The 16434-nt window shown below is 41.2% G+C and overlaps 1 long non-coding RNA gene across 1 annotated transcript; it reads left to right on the forward strand.

Moving 5' to 3' along the window:
• Positions 1-3853: 3853 nt before the first annotated feature.
• Positions 3854-4905, forward strand: LOC142940062 (uncharacterized). Its single transcript, XR_012950369.1, has 3 exons — positions 3854-3956; positions 4047-4107; positions 4745-4905. It is a non-coding gene; the product is annotated as an uncharacterized LOC142940062 (long non-coding RNA).
• Positions 4906-16434: the final 11529 nt, after the last annotated feature.

Here is a 16434-nt window from a genome sequence, read left to right on the forward strand (position 1 = left end):
ATTTGTATTTCTTCCGATTCTTAGAATCAGCTTAATTGTAATTCCACACTCTGCCACTAGATGTCGATGAGGAGCAACATTTCACTGATGGCAAATCGACTCTGACATCCTGTCGAGTACATTTCACTCTTGATCTATATTATATATTTGTTTCCCTCTTTTAAAACAGTTTAACAGTCAGTCAAGTAACTCTTGTGGTTCTTACTTTTTTGTATTTCATTTATTTAATTTGAAAGGCACCATGTAAAGTTTTTTTCTTTTTTTTATGTATTCCCTTTGGCCTTTGATCATGAGATGTGAATCTGTCTGATTTCATCCTCTGGCCATAATCACTTGAACTGATGACACTAATTAAATCAGTAAGTATAACTGTAATCTACAATATCCATATTTGGTTAATTAAAGCTACTACAAGGAGCTTTCACCTTGTTTATTTTGGCGGTCCCTGTGGACTAAAGCGGTAGTGTTTCTGAGCACCTTTAGAAAAGCTCTCATTTTACTGCAGCAGGGTCTGAAAGTCTGCCCCTCTCAGTCCTGGTCCTGGTTCTCCCGGGCCTCCCTTTCCCTCCAGCGGGCCCAGCACTACAGCCTGGGTCTCCAGCAGCGTGGTGTCCATGTTGGCTCCCACCGTTGATCACTTTCTTGATTTGATTCATCCAAACAGTCTCTTCTGTTCTTTAAAACCCATGATCTTCAGCGGCAGTGTTTGAATCCCAGCTTTCTGTATCGGCGCATCCTTTTCCCCCTGAACATAGTATATTGATCCGGTGTGTGAGGCCTTCTGTTAGAAAGTAAAAAAGGGAAGCACCAGTTGAACCGGTAAGTTCATAGATGCAATGCAGTTCTCTACTGCTTCTCTTCCGATTCCATAGTGACGTTGGAGTTGGGCTTCCGTTGTTGAAAGTTGTTCAGTGGACCATGAAGCCAAAGAGGCTCGACTGCAGAGTGATGAAACGTATCCGGATCTTCAGGGGATCTTCCGCATCCATGGACCCGTAGAACAAGCGCTCGGTCTGGGGCTCATGGAGAGCTGCAGGGAGGATTTTTGAAGGCCAACAGGAAGTTAGCATCGTACTGGTTCTCTCCACAGAAAGCCAACGGGATACTTTCATTGGATTTTGAATCATTCCAGATAATAAACTCTGTGGCAAACAAACGTATTGACACTTCCTGAACTCAATCTGAACCTCTAATGCTTAATGAATTCAATGTTCAGAGTAAAAGATAAAATCTGGAAATAAAGAACACAAAGAGTTTAAATTTGACTAAACAATCATGGATTGATGGGAGAGTGTTTCGTGTTGATTTTCCTCTCGTGGGGGAGCTGTAGTGTGACACAATCAGCCTTCATCTCTCTGATAATTAACACTCTGCTCTTCATCCTGTTCAGTTAAACTGACTCGAGGTTCACAGGTTGATTATGTTCCTGCTCCGTCACTTCACCTGCAGACTGTTTGACCTCCTGCCTCTGAAAATTAAATTTAAGGAAGAAATATATCATGTGAGTATTTTATACATAATACTTCTCTTGACACAGAGAAACGTGTTTAATACCTCCTCAGATGCATTTTCAGGCTTTTTTGGACCTTTTTTTGAATGAATGGACAAAATCCAAAGCCTCCAGACACTTTATTGCAGTTCAGTTCTAGTTAGATTGATGCATGATTCACAGGTTTTTATGAAAATGACTACAAGTAGCTGATCTGATGATTGATGATGTTGAAGCTTGTCCAGGTCACCTTTCACCAGATCACTGGTAACTTAACAAACCTTTGATTATGCTTCCTGCTGTGCTCTGCTGTGTTACAGTGATTCGGGGTCAGGATGTCTGGAGAGTGACTTACACTTCTACTCAGATCTGTGCCTTAAAGGGATCAACAGTGGAAATACTCTGCAGCTACACACACCCATCCACAGTAAATGGCCTTAAAACACAAGTTGAGAAGACGTTTTGGTTCACTAAAGAGGTTAAAGATGTTCATGTGGATCTGAGAACAGACCCGGAGTATTCAGGTCGTGTGGAGTCTCACTGTGTAAAGAAAGTCTGCACTCTGACGATCAGAGACCTGAGAGAGAGCGACTCAGCTGAGTACAAGTTCAGGTTCACAACAAACCAACCAGATGGGAAATATGTTGGTTCACCTGGAGTCACTCTGTCCGTCACAGGTAACATTTTCATCTGAACATTTAGTATTTTAGTTTTCAACGTCTTTTGAACGTCTTGTGTGTTTCTATGTGTGTGTATAGATGAAGACGTCTGTTCCTTATTCACATATTCAGATCTCCAGGTCCATGTGAGCAGATTAATAGTCTACAGGTATTATAACTGGGCAGAGATGACGTGTCAGAGCAGCTGTCTTCCACCTGGTCATCCTCACTACGTCTGGTTCAACAATGGACTGAACATCTGGGGACAAACTTCTATTTGGTATTCAGACAACTTTTATCCTGCAGACGTTGTTTCCTGTGCTGTTAGAGGATATGAGGCCTTCCGCTCTCCTTCAGTGTGTGAGTTTACTGACAGTCCTATTCACCTTGGACATGGAATCATTTACAACATTTGTTTAAACCGTGCTCTGAGGTGACTTAATAAAAAAAAACTGGAGACTGCTGTTCACGCCCACGCGTGAAACAAGAAGTCAACTTAAGTACTTTTCCTAAACATAACCAAGTAGTTTTGTTGCCTCACTAATTTGTTTTCGGTGAGCACAACAACTAAGAGGAACAATATGTATTCTTGATTTTGGGTGAAACTGCCTTTAAATTGAAGCTCTTGAATCAGCACTCTGGACAGCGGCAACAGTCAAATATTGAAGTTATTTAGTGTCTTCCTGAATAAATAGTTCTCTTGAACATACAAACTATTAACGAATTAAACTGACCATGTTTTATCATAACATTCTCATCTTAAAGTTTATGTTTATTCATTTCTCCTCCAGATGCTCCAAAGCTTCCCTCTGTGTCAGTGAGTCCCTCTGCTGAGATAGTGGAGGGCAGTTCAGTGACTCTGACCTGTAGCAGTGATGCTAACCCAGCAGCTAACTACACCTGGTACAAGGAGGATGAAGACTCACCAAAAGCATCAGGACAGATCTTCAACATCACTGACTTCAGAGCTGAACACAGTGGGAGTTATTCCTGTGAAGCCCAGAACAACATAGGACGTAGTAACTCCACCTTACATCTGACTGTGTTGGCAGGTGAGTTCTCCACATTGCATCGGAAAGTCATAACACACCATCTGGGTGTGATTGTGTTTGGGATGAGAAGATGCTGCTTGGTGCTGTGTGATGGAGGAAGCTCGTGGTTATCTCAACACTTGCTCCAAACTAAAGCACATATTAGGTCAGTGGTCATTGGCTGCGTTCCGCTTCACATACTCTTTTCTTTTTACTCTTTGTACTCACTGCAGCGGCCCTTACACAGTACACAGTGTTGCATGTAGTATGCATATATAGGGACATACTAAATCTTTTTTCTGGCATGCCCAATTTGTATGAGGGTATTGGAATGCACCCATCTCAAGATCTTTATCTCAAAATATATATCTTTATTCTACTTCTGTTTGTTTCTCTGTAGCATATTTGCATTTCTTAGATTAAGGTGCGATGTTTCGGGCCATTCAGATGGTCGTAGGACAGACCCCGGACACACTGGAGGGGTTAAATCTCCCAGCTCGCATCGGGGTATCTCTTTGATCCCACGTGAAGAACTGGAGGAACCCGGGTTCACACCCAGGTTTTACAGAGCCAGGGGCACATGTCGTTTGTCTTTTAAGATGGCCGTTGTTCTTGATTCTCACAACTTACTCTCTTTTCTTTTAGTCTCTCCCTTATTAACGGTCAGTCTTTCTTTTATTTTCACTGTTTTCTAGGAGCATGGAAATTAATAGCTGTTGCCACAGTTCCTGCGTTTTTTCTCGCTATCATACTCATCTCAGTCTCCCTCTGGATCATGTAAGCAGTTCTGTTTCACAGTTGTTTTCATGAAGTGAGTCAAAATGTATTCATTGTAGTTCAACTTTTAAAATGAATTCTCCTGAGCAGAAAGAGGAAGTCCTCTAAGCAACCGTCTGAGCGTGGAGAGAGACCAGACGACTGGCAGCAGGTGAGGAAGAGGAGGTGAAAGAACACAAGCTCTAACGTTTAGTTGAGCTCATTGTGACTATATCAACCTGTTGCTGACGAGACGAAAATGCATTTAAAAAAATGAAAACTTGACCAAATCCCTCTTTATTTTCATTGAAAAAATCTGTTTAGTGTTTGATGGTTATTCATTTGTGCTTTAACCTCCACGGTCTCTCTCTCTCTCTCTCTCTCTCTCTCTCTCTCTCTCTCTCTCTCTCTCTCTCTCTCTCTCTCTCTCTTCCTAACTTTTACTTTTAATTATATCAAACAAATAAATGTTCTCCTCTCGTCCCAAAATGGTACTGATACTTGAGTACCTCCTTTTTTTGTGAACACGAGTTGAAGCAGCAAGTACAAACAGGAACAGGAACCGGGAACCGTAAGTTCCTTTACTTTCAGTAAGTGCTACCCCTGACCGGGGCCTTTTCTTGGATGCTTTATGCCCCGTTATCTTATTGTCCCTGCTGTCGAAATGCATCGAGTTCCCCTAAAGGCTCCTAGTCCCGTGGGAAAGTTCCTGCAGGGGCGACACTGTGTCTATGAGTGACAGTTACCCTAACTTCTATCTGTGGGCAGGCCGTCCCTCACATGTAAAATGAATCTTATCTGTCCAACAGATGCACCCAGCAGAGCAGCAGGATGGACTTCACTATGCCAGTGTCCACTTTTCCAAAAAGCCGGCCGATCCCGTCTACTCCAACATCGGACCGGCTCATCCCGGACGATACGAAGAGGATGAGACGATCGTCTACGCTGCTGTGAGGTTTAACGCCGCGGCCTCCAGGTGAGCCGCTCCTCGCACAAGAACAACCAGCTAAATCAACAGCTTGGAAACAATTGTGTTTTATTCTCAGAATCCCCTCATTTCATTTATTTCCCCCCTCAGAACCAGAGGTCAGGAAGCCGCGGAGGATCCAGCTGCGTTGTACAGTACAGTCAACAAAAAGAGGAATCTCTAGTTTTTCATCTTCATGACAGGAAACCACATTATGTTTTAAAGCCTAATCCTCAGGACAGGCTTGTCCAAGAATACAGCTGGACCATTCATAAAACACATGTCAATTTACTAATGAATGCTGAAAACATGGCAGTGACAATATATGCAACTGTAACCACAGCAGTAAGATATGCTAGCCTCGCCTCTTTGCTTTTTTTATGATCTATTTCTCATCACAGCTCAACCTGACGGCCGTAACATTAGAAGGACGATCCGTCGTAGACCCCCACCAGCAATCATCTTTGTCCACCCGGCCGATCTGCTCGGTCTTTGTTATAAATATATTGTTAGAATTTGTAAATGAAATACCAAAGTAGAACTTCTTACTACTTAAAAAAAAAAAAAGAAAAGACAAAAGAAGCAGGAGGATTTTGGGGCAATGTGTAGGTGTAGTTTCCTTCTGCTGCCTCTAGATGTCAGTAAAGACACATTGGAGCAACATTTTTACTGTCAAATACATTTCAGCACATTCTACGTTTTTTACACATTTTCTGAATTATTTCTTCCGCTTTAACATTATCAAATTTTCTTAATATTAATATTCTTAATTTGCTGCTTTCTTTATTTCACATTATGTGGCCGACATTCTTTTTTTCTGCTCCTGTTATTACTTTTTAAAGCCACGAATGCATTTCTCCTCATTCTCTGTATTTCTGCCTCTCTGCCCCGGCGACAGCTGTGCCTCGAGTCATTTTGTTTTCGGGTTGTCCGTCTGTCTGTCCGGTAATTCTACTTTGTCTTTTTGTTGTTGCTCAAAACAAAAAAGCCAAAAAAGTATATTTTAAGTCAGAGTTGTGAACGCTTATTAAAACTTATTTTGGTAAAAGTTGTTTACAGTGCTTTGATGTTTTTTTAAAGCCTGTCACTTCCTAATTGTGGTCTACTGTGGTTAGATAGAGAGGATTTACAGACCAGACTGATCTACTGTGGTTTTGGACCACGAACTCAACCAGCACGAGGTGACGAAACATGAGAAGTTGGCTGCACTTCCTTTTGAGGGCAGATGGAGATACAGCGGTCGTAATTTTACCACAGAAACCAAAGGACGTGACGTGTTTCTGTCAAAGCGGTGATCTCCAGTCTGAAGTTGGTTCATTATTCCAGCGTATCGTCGGTGCTGGTTAGGAATGCACCGATACCAATTTCAGACCAAGTACAAGGATATACATACATTTGGGTACTTGCCCATATGAGTACTTAACATCACCATTACAGTTCTAACAATGACTTTGTTTTCAGTAGGGATGTTAATAATAACTACAGAAGGCTCTGTGGTCTGTACAGCAGACACCCTCTGTCCTTAGAATAACTCTATTGACACTCAGTAATATCAGCTTATAGTTGGATTGTAAACATATATGAAGAAAGAGAATCCAGGAGGACATCGAGGAACTTCATGTGTTATCTAACGGATCTGACCTTAAGCTGATACTGACTGCAGCTTCCCCGAGTGAGTGGGAGGGGCCGCGGTTGGTAAGTTCAAGTTTATTTTTCCATAAAGCCACCTTAAAAACATTTACAAATATTTTGTTGACAGAGTCGAAGGTTTTTACTGAGGGGATTTTGCATATCTCTTTGTATCACTCCATAAATCAGAAAATACTCTTTCCTCCATGTTTTTATTAATAAATGTGTATAAATGAGTGTGTGAGTGACGTGTGAACTAACCCCTCTGTGTGAACCTTCAGCACACAGAGAGGAATGAACGAGTGAAGTTTGGTGAATGTAAGAGCTGCTGGAGTGAAGATTCATCATCAGAGTCTGAGAACAAACTCATTTAGAGGAAACGTCCTTTAAAGAGACGTTTAGTTACATTACAGACATTTAGAGACTCTACAGGTGAATAGGGTCACAACATGAACTCATAGATATCAGCATGAAACTTCACCACTTCATCACTCACACTAAGAGGAGTATTTATTGTATTACAAGTCTTCTGAAATGTTATATTTAAATATGCAAATGAGGCATTATGTAATGGTAACTTTTGGTGAATTTAGGAGAAATCTACAGACGCAAACAGACAAACGTAGTAAAATAAACACTTTGTCTATTTTGTGATGTTTTCTTTCCGCTAGTCTGAAAGAAGACGTGTTATGAAATATTGTTGTCTGTATAGTGTCTCGCCTTAATTACCTTTTTATGTTTGTTTTTTTAAAGAACTTGTCACACTTGTATTTTTCTCCAGTACTGCTTCATGTAGCGTTTCCAACACAACAAACCGGTTTCTTTTTTTGAAGGTGTCTGATTTGGTTATTTAATGACATCGTGCTTTAACATTATAAAGAGGAAGGAAGGTAGGCGGACTGTTCCTGTTTACAACCTGATCCTCTGTCCTCGGTTTACTGACCACAGAGGACGGTTATCCATCAAGACCTCACGAGTCTCTCTTTGTCTCGTTCATTGATGTTTGGTTTACTTCTTGCGATCAGTATTCCCCGACGAGAGGAGCAGCGATGGGTTTAACAGCAGCAGCCGGTGGATTTGTCATCTTCCTTCTCTCTGTGCCAGGTACTGCACATCCACATTTACAGAAGGTCGATTACATACCTTTTAAAACCTCTCGCCCATTACTCATTGTTTCTTCCGGACATCTCGAGTGTCTTCAATCCCAGTTTTCTGTGATGTCACATGGTTACCGCAAAAACAGCTCGAGTCCTTTTTCACTCGTGCATCTTTTTGTATTCTGTGGCTTGAAAACAATTTAAGTTTTTGTACAGTTTGAGACGATAAAGTTAGTGAAAGATGATCAGTTCTGAGATGCACTGCGATTTGGAAGTATGGACATTAATTAAGCAAAACTTAATTGATTATATTGTTGATTTACACTCTTCATAGTTTAATAGTTTTTCACAAGCCAGGTTTCCAACCGAATGTAGAACACATTTTAAACAATCTTCCAGAAATCAGACAATTCAAGTTAATTCGTTTTTCTATCCACTACTGCTCTGCAAATAGTACACGACAGTGGTACAACAATATGTCTTAAGTCTCTAAAATCTGTACAACCTGAGCCTAAAGGTTATGTCAGCAAAAAACAACAACTGAATAGTTAAAAAAATGTAATTAATAAAAAATACACAACTCATTTTTCCTACACAATTAACATTATTCAAACTATGTAAAACAAACTGTACAAAGTGCAAAGACGTTGAAAGTGATGACATCACTGGTGTGCACCCATGAAAGACGGAAGCTTTTGCTTTCTGCTGCAGAAAGAACGAATCTTAGGTTAAGCCTTTGCAGAAGAAGAGACCAATGAGTTGACTGTTGCACTTCTGCTTGTCTTAACTTGTCTTAACCACCATCAAGTCATTATTCTGTGTTTCCACATTTCATAAAACATGATTTTTCTCCGACAGAGAGAGAGATTTAACACTCAGGGACTCAAATGTCGAAATTATTGCAGACGATGGTCCAGTTATTTGCAGTACAACAGCAGAGTTATAAAGTTTGCAGATTTTTAAAGGCTTGACACAGCTGTGTCATGCAAAGAAATTAAAAAAAATGACAAGAAAAATAACAGCAATCCTCGTATCGCAAGTCATGTTTCCACTCGTACTTGGCAGAAAACGATGTGTTGCTGTGTGTCAGCAGTGGGAGGAGGCTTCCTATGTGTCCCTAAAGAGTTCATCAAAAAACAGTATTTGAGAGAAGGGCTTATTATTTTTATAATATAATAATAATCCCAACTCATCTTTAGTTATCCGTGCCAAACCATCTCAGTGACATATCTCCATGCTCTGCAGCGTCACCAGTAATTTGCCTATTTGTTATCTGCATGCTATCGGCTCACTGTTCTGCATTTCGCTGCAGTTTCCTCTTAACCAACAGTCTGACCACAACCTAAACCACGGCTACAAACGTGCATAAACTCTGGAGGTGCGAGAAAGTTACAAAGTTATAAAGTTTATCTTTATAAATGGACTGTTTGATGTCCTTGGTGAGACTAACTGTCCAAAAGCCTGTGCACATTTTCCACCCTTCCTTTTGTGCTGTAAAATCCAAATAAGCAAATATGTCTACCCGGTGAGAAATTTGCTTAATGCAAAATTCCGACACACAAACCATACAGCTTTACTTTCAATGACCTTTTCAACAGGCAGTAAACACGCAGATAAACATAAAAAGGAACATGATGCGGAAAGAGGTAATAAATCAAGAGAGCAGTAGAGTCATTCTCTCACAGACTTCTTTAGAATCTGACTTCTCTTTGCATTCGGAGGAGTCGCCGGTATTTAGACACTTCAGCATTGGCTTCACTTTGAACTAATGAACGCGGTAAAGACGTGATGTCTCTTGACGCAAAGTGATGGGAAGGAAGCTTGAGTCATTCTGTTAAATTAAGTTCAGTTCTCCAGCAGGATTCCATGATGAAGCACTTGCGGACTCTCTCCTCTGATGGATCTGATTGTGGTTTCCGATGTGCTCTGTGTTACAGTGGTGCAGGGTCAGAGATGGGGAGTGACTTACTCCTCTACGGACATCTGTGCCTCCAGAGGATCAACAGTGAACATGAGCTGCACCTTCAAACACCCATCCACTGTAACCATAACAAAAACATGCTGGCATACTGAAGAATATTTTGATGTGATATGTGGCTTAGACTACTATCGTGAGGCGCATATCTGTAACGACAAAAACTGCACTCTGAGAATCGTAGACCTGAAGGACAACGACGCAAAGACGTACAAGTTCAGGATGATTGGAGAATGGCCGAGGGACAGATGGACTGGTGAACCTGGAGTCAGACTGACTGTCACAGGTAACATGAAGGTTTACCCACACACACACACACACACACACCACACACACACACACACACACACACACACACACACACTCTTATACGTAATAATAATCTATCTAAATGTTTTTATTTTTATTTTATTTTATTATTTCATTATAATTAAAATATAAATTTAAATATTATTCTACTTTAATGTGTGTCTTATGTTACCTCCTAGCCTCATCCAACTCCTCTCACTCTCACAATAAACGTATCACACATCAGATGGACACACACATTTTGCTGGACCTTCATTTTTCACTTGTTTCTACTCTTCAGTGTAAACTTGTGTTATATTACTCAGTTTGCTTTTGTCCCTTTTTGGTTTTGTCCCCGTCTTACTTTGTATAATATAATTTCTTTAGTCGTTTCTGTGTTCATATACTTGTTATGTATCCCCTTTTCTACACAAAGAACACATAAATAAAGGTTTATTAATGTTGTTGAGCACATTAAAAACATCATTGCTAATGTGTTTGTATATTAGCTCATGTGTACGTTGACAGAACCCGTTTGGAGTGTATACTTCCAATGTCTTTCCTATTTGTGATGTGTGTTTCCATGTAACCACTGACTTGATGTCCTTCCTCACGTATCCAGCTCTGCAGATGCATGTGACCAGAGTGAAGGTCAACATCTCTCACACCGAGGCAGAGCTGAGTTGTAACAGCACATGCAGTCGTCCTTCCTACGTCTGGTTCAAGAACGGACTGAAAGTTCCAGAGGAAGCTGCTTTTTACACGGGCCATTTGGAACCTGGAGACGGCATCTCCTGTGCTCTGAAAGGACGCGAGGATCACCGCGTACCTTCGCTGTGTGAGTTCACGTCACGGTATTGCAAAAAATAAAAAGGGCGGCCACAGTTTTTAGAGCCAGGCGCAACCAGGCGGCAACCTCCGGTTCTGCCGAGTGAAGCTAAAACGGAAGTGTCTTAAAACCTGCATTCTCTCTAGTGTCCACCAGGGGGCGACTCCTCTGGTTGTATAGAAGTCTATGAGAAAATGACTCTACTTCTCTCTTGATTTATTACCTCAGTAAACATTGTAAACATGAGTTTATGGTCTCAATCTCTAGTTTCAAGTCTTCTTCAATACAGCATGATGTTCATTTAGTACATTATGGTCCATTTAGAGTCAAACAGACCATAAAGCAGGGGATGCTTTAGGGCGGGGCTACACAGTGATTGACAGGTCTCTACTTCACTCCTCCACATTCCAAATAGGGTAACCTTCCGTTACTTGGTTGCAAAACAACAACATAATCCATCTGAATGTGTTCTGCAAACTACAACTAGCCTACAAGTGGGATTGAACAGGATGTAACTCTTTCTTTGACTTCCTGTATATATTTTTGAGGGCTGGTAGAAACTGTCCGCCTTGACCGCCTGATACTTTCCAGGCGCAGTTCATCTGGAATACTGTCACAGTTGTTTTACCCAAAGGTATCAATTTGGGAATTAAAGCTCTGTGCAAACGGCTGTTTATTTATTTATGAATTTCCACTGTGAAAACGTGTTCATCATCTTGTAAACTTGTGTTGTTTTATTTCTCCTCCAGATGCTCCAAAGTTTCCCTCTGTGTCACTGAGTCCCTCTGGTGAAGTCATGGAGGACAGTTCAGTGAATCTGACCTGTAGCAGTGATGCTAACATAGTAGCTAACTACACCTGGTACAAGAGGAATGAAAAGGAACCTCTCAGTAAAGAACCTCAGCTCGTCCTCAGCTCCATCCAGTCCTCTGACTCTGGACAGTATTACTGCACAGCTGAGAACCAGCTGGGGACGAGGGAGACTCAAATATGTATTGATGTGAAATGTGAGTGAAACATCTTATTGGGTAAAAACGAAGCTGGGTTTTGTCTGTCATAGATGTTTAAAGGGCAATTTATGTCAGCATTGTCCTCATGCTAATGGTGGCGTATTAAGGTCTAGTGTGTAGGATTTGGCGACATCTAGCTGCAAGGTTGCAGATTGCAACTTTTATTATTCTTACACTTTTCCCATGTCGAAGCTCGTTCAGTTTGGTTTTGTCCACTCTGGGCTACTGTAGAAACATGGCCCGTGTACCGTAGATATAAACGGCTCATTCTAAGCCAATGAAAACACAACGGTTCTTATTTTCAGGTAATTATACACAAAAAAAAAAACATCTTTCTTTATATTATATACCATCCAAATACTACACACTCTACCTTTTTAAGTGAATGAAATTGATTATCCACAGATAAACCCATTGAGATGTATCCTCTCATTTTCCAGGAGGTCCCAAACACAACCTATGAATAGACTTTGATGAGAGAGAAGAACATGACGGCATTACTGAAAACATTGGCGGTCTGAATTTGAGATGAGAAAACTAAACGTTTTTAAATAAGCCAAATAATGGCAGAGAACTGATATTTAAAGTTAACTTATCAATCAGAAGGGGCCCAAAACACACCAACTTCTCCAAATACAATGAGGGACTATTTAAGAGATCTAAATATATGTGGCACTAAATCAACACATCTGTCTTTTGTAGTTAATTTTGTAGTTTCATGTCTATCTTCCAGATGCTCCGAAGAATTTCACTGTGTCAGTGAGTCCCTCTGGTGAGATAGTGGAGGGCAGTTCAGTGACTCTGACCTGTAGCAGTGATGCTAACCCAGCAGCTAACTACACCTGGTACAAGGAGAACCAAACACTGCTTCAGGGTCCAGTTGGTGTTTATCGTTTCACCTCCATCAGCTCTGAGGACAGAGGGATCTACTACTGCAAGTCTGAGAATAAACATGGATGGATTGACTCTTCATCTCTAGTTATAGATGTCCAGTGTGAGTACAAACATCAGAATATTAATACTTACCACTCATAGTCTGATTATGAGACAAGGGGCCCCTGACCTCAGACATGCAGTAGGACCCAACACTTCTCCTGAACAGGAGCAAGACACACCGACTCTATACTTGTTTAGTGTCTTTGTTGTCGCTTTATGTTTCTTTGTATTCATTTAGTGTCTCTTTATGTTTCCATTATACACCAACAATAACTTCCAGAACCACGAGGGAGTAGACTACTGCAGCAACAAGCTGCCTCAGCCTGTGAGGTCAAAACCTGTTTTACCTTTCAGGAGAAACATCTGATCTGAGCGCTAAATGATTCCTGCAAGATGTTTAAAAGATTTACCAGCAGCTTCAGGAGATTTAGAGTTTTATGCAGTTTTGAGTCCCAGATTCAAATATCACACATCCTTTTGTGAGACCACCTTCAAAGTCTGAAATGATGCTACACACAGCCATTCACATGTTATTTTTACCTTATATTTCTTCAAATACAATTTGTGTTTTTGTAGTAACAAACTTAATCTCTGTTAACACGTCTCCTCCAGATGGTCCAAAGCTTCCCTCTGTGTCAGTGAGTTCCTCTGCTGAGATAGTGGAGGGCAGTTCAGTGACTCTGACCTGTAGCAGTGATGCTAACCCAGCAGCTAACTACACCTGGTACAAGGAGAACCAAACACGTCCTCTTGGAGAAGGAGGCATCTATCGTTTCACCTCCATCAGCTCTGAGGACAGAGGGATCTACTACTGCAAGTCTGAGAATAAACATGGATGGATCAACTCTTCAGATCAGTTCATAGATGTCCAGTGTGAGTATTAAGTTGTAAGCCAACCATCTACTCTGTGGAAGCTTAGTGGGACTTTTCTTGGTGTAAACTTATATGACATGTTAGGAGTTGTTTTTAAGCTCAGTGTAATTTACTTCACTTCTGTGTTTTTTCTTGAAACCCTACGTTTCCTGGAGCAACATGCGACACAGAAAATAAAATGCAGACAGCTTTTCGCGGACTGAAAAGCCTTTTCAGTCAAAGTATCTTGCATCCTGCTTACTAATATTAATTGTGCTGGAAACATTTTCCCCTCCAGATGCTCCAAAGCTTCCCTCTGTGTCAGTGAGTCCCTCTGCTGAGATAGTGGAGGGCAGTTCAGTGACTCTGACCTGTAGCAGTGATGCTAACCCAGCAGCTAACTACACCTGGTACAAGGAGAACCAAACACGTCCTCTTGGAGAAGGAGGCATCTATCGTTTCACCTCCATCAGCTCTGAGGACAGAGGGATCTACTACTGCAAGTCTGAGAATAAACATGGATGGATTGACTCTTCATCTCTAGTTATAGATGTCCAGTGTGAGTACAAACATCAGAATATTAATACTTACCACTCATAGTCTGATTATGAGACAAGGGGCCCCTGACCACAGACATGCAGTAGGACCCAACACTTCTCCTGAACAGGAGCAAGACACACCGACTCTATACTTGTTTAGTGTCTTTGTTGTCGCTTTATGTTTCTTTGTATTCATTTAGTGTCTCTTTATGTTTCCATCATACACCAACAATAACTTCCAGAACCACGAGGGAGTAGACTACTGCAGCAACAAGCTGCCTCAGCCTGTGAGGTCAAAACCTGTTTTACCTTTCAGGAGAAACATCTGATCTGAGCGCTAAATGATTCCTGCAAGATGTTTAAAAGATTTACCAGCAGCTTCAAGAGTTTTATGCAGTTTTGAGTCCCAGATTCAAATATCACACATCCTTTTGTGAGACCACCTTCAAAGTCTGAAATGCTGCTACACACAGCCATTCACATGTTATTTTTACCTTATATTTCTTCAAATACAATTTGTGTTTTTGTAGTAACAAACTTAATCTCTGTTAACACGTCTCCTCCAGATGCTCCAAAGCTTCCCTCTGTGTCAGTGAGTCCCTCTGCTGAGATAGTGGAGGGCAGTTCAGTGACTCTGACCTGTAGCAGTGATGCTAACCCAGCAGCTAACTACACCTGGTACAAGGAGAACCAAACACTGCTTCAGGGTCCAGTTGGTGTTTATCGTTTCACCTCCATCAGCTCTGAGGACAGAGGGATCTACTACTGCAAGTCTGAGAATAAACATGGATGGATCAACTCTTCAGATCAGTTCATAGATGTCCAGTGTGAGTATTAAGTTGTAAGCCAACCATCTACTCTGTGGAAGCTTAGTGGGACTTTTCTTGGTGTAAACTTATATGACATGTTAGGAGTTGTTTTTAAGCTCAGTGTAATTTATTTCACTTCTGTGTTTTTTCTTGAAACCCTACGTTTCCTGGAGCAACATGCAACACAGAAAATAAAATGCGGACTTGCGTTCCGCTGACTGAAAAGCCTTTTCAGTCAAAGTATCTTGCATCCTGCTTACTAATATTAATTGTGCTGGAAACATTTTCCCCTCCAGATGCTCCAAAGCTTCCCTCTGTGTCAGTGAGTCCCTCTGAGATAGTGGAGGGCAGTTCAGTGACTCTGACCTGTAGCAGTGATGCTAACCCAGCAGCTAACTACACCTGGTACAAGGAGAACCAAACACGTCCTCATGGAGAAGGAGGCATCTATCGTTTCACCTCCATCAGCTCTGAGGACAGAGGGATCTACTACTGCAAGTCTGAGAATAAACATGGATGGATTGACTCTTCATCTCTAGTTATAGATGTCCAGTGTGAGTACAAACATCAGAATATTAATACTTACCACTCATAGTCTGATTATGAGACAAGGGGCCCCTGACCACAGACATGCAGTAGGACCCAACACTTCTCCTGAACAGGAGCAAGACACACCGACTCTATACTTGTTTAGTGTCTTTGTTGTCACTTTATGTTTTATTTGTATTCATTTAGTGTCTCTTTATGTTTCCATTATACACCAACAATAACTTCCAGAACCACGAGGGAGTAGACTACTGCAGCAACAAGCTGCCTCAGCCTGTGAGGTCAAAACCTGTTTTACCTTTCAGGAGAAACATCTGATCTGAGCGCTAAATGATTCCTGCAAGATGTTTAAAAGATTTACCAGCAGCTTCAGGAGATTTTAGAGTTTTATGCAGTTTTGAGTCCCAGATTCAAATATCACACATCCTTTTGTGAGACCACCTTCAAAGTCTGAAATGATGCTACACACAGCCATTCACATGTTATTTTTACCTTATATTTCTTCAAATACAATTTGTGTTTTTGTAGTAACAAACTTAATCTCTGTTAACACGTCTCCTCCAGATGGTCCAAAGCTTCCCTCTGTGTCAGTGAGTTCCTCTGCTGAGATATTGGAGGGCAGTTCAGTGACTCTGACCTGTAGCAGTGATGCTAACCCAGCAGCTAACTACACCTGGTACAAGGAGAACCAAACACGTCCTCTTGGAGAAGGAGGCATCTATCGTTTCACCTCCATCAGCTCTGAGGACAGAGGGATCTACTACTGCAAGTCTGAGAATAAACATGGATGGATCAACTCTTCAGATCAATTCATAGATGTCCAGTGTGAGTATTAAGTTGTAAGCCAACCATCTACTCTGTGGAAGCTTAGTGGGACTTTTCTTGGTGTAAACTTATATGACATGTTAGGAGTTGTTTTTAAGCTCAGTGTAATTTACTTCACTTCTGTGTTTTTTCTTGAAACCCTACGTTTCCTGGAGCAACATGCGACACAGAAAATAAAATGCGGACTTGCGTTCCAC

Source organism: Anarhichas minor, unplaced genomic scaffold (assembly GCF_050575085.1).
Source record: "Anarhichas minor isolate MPS153535 unplaced genomic scaffold, ASM5057508v1 ptg000114l, whole genome shotgun sequence".
In the NCBI taxonomy this organism is placed as follows: Eukaryota; Metazoa; Chordata; class Actinopteri; order Perciformes; family Anarhichadidae; genus Anarhichas; species Anarhichas minor.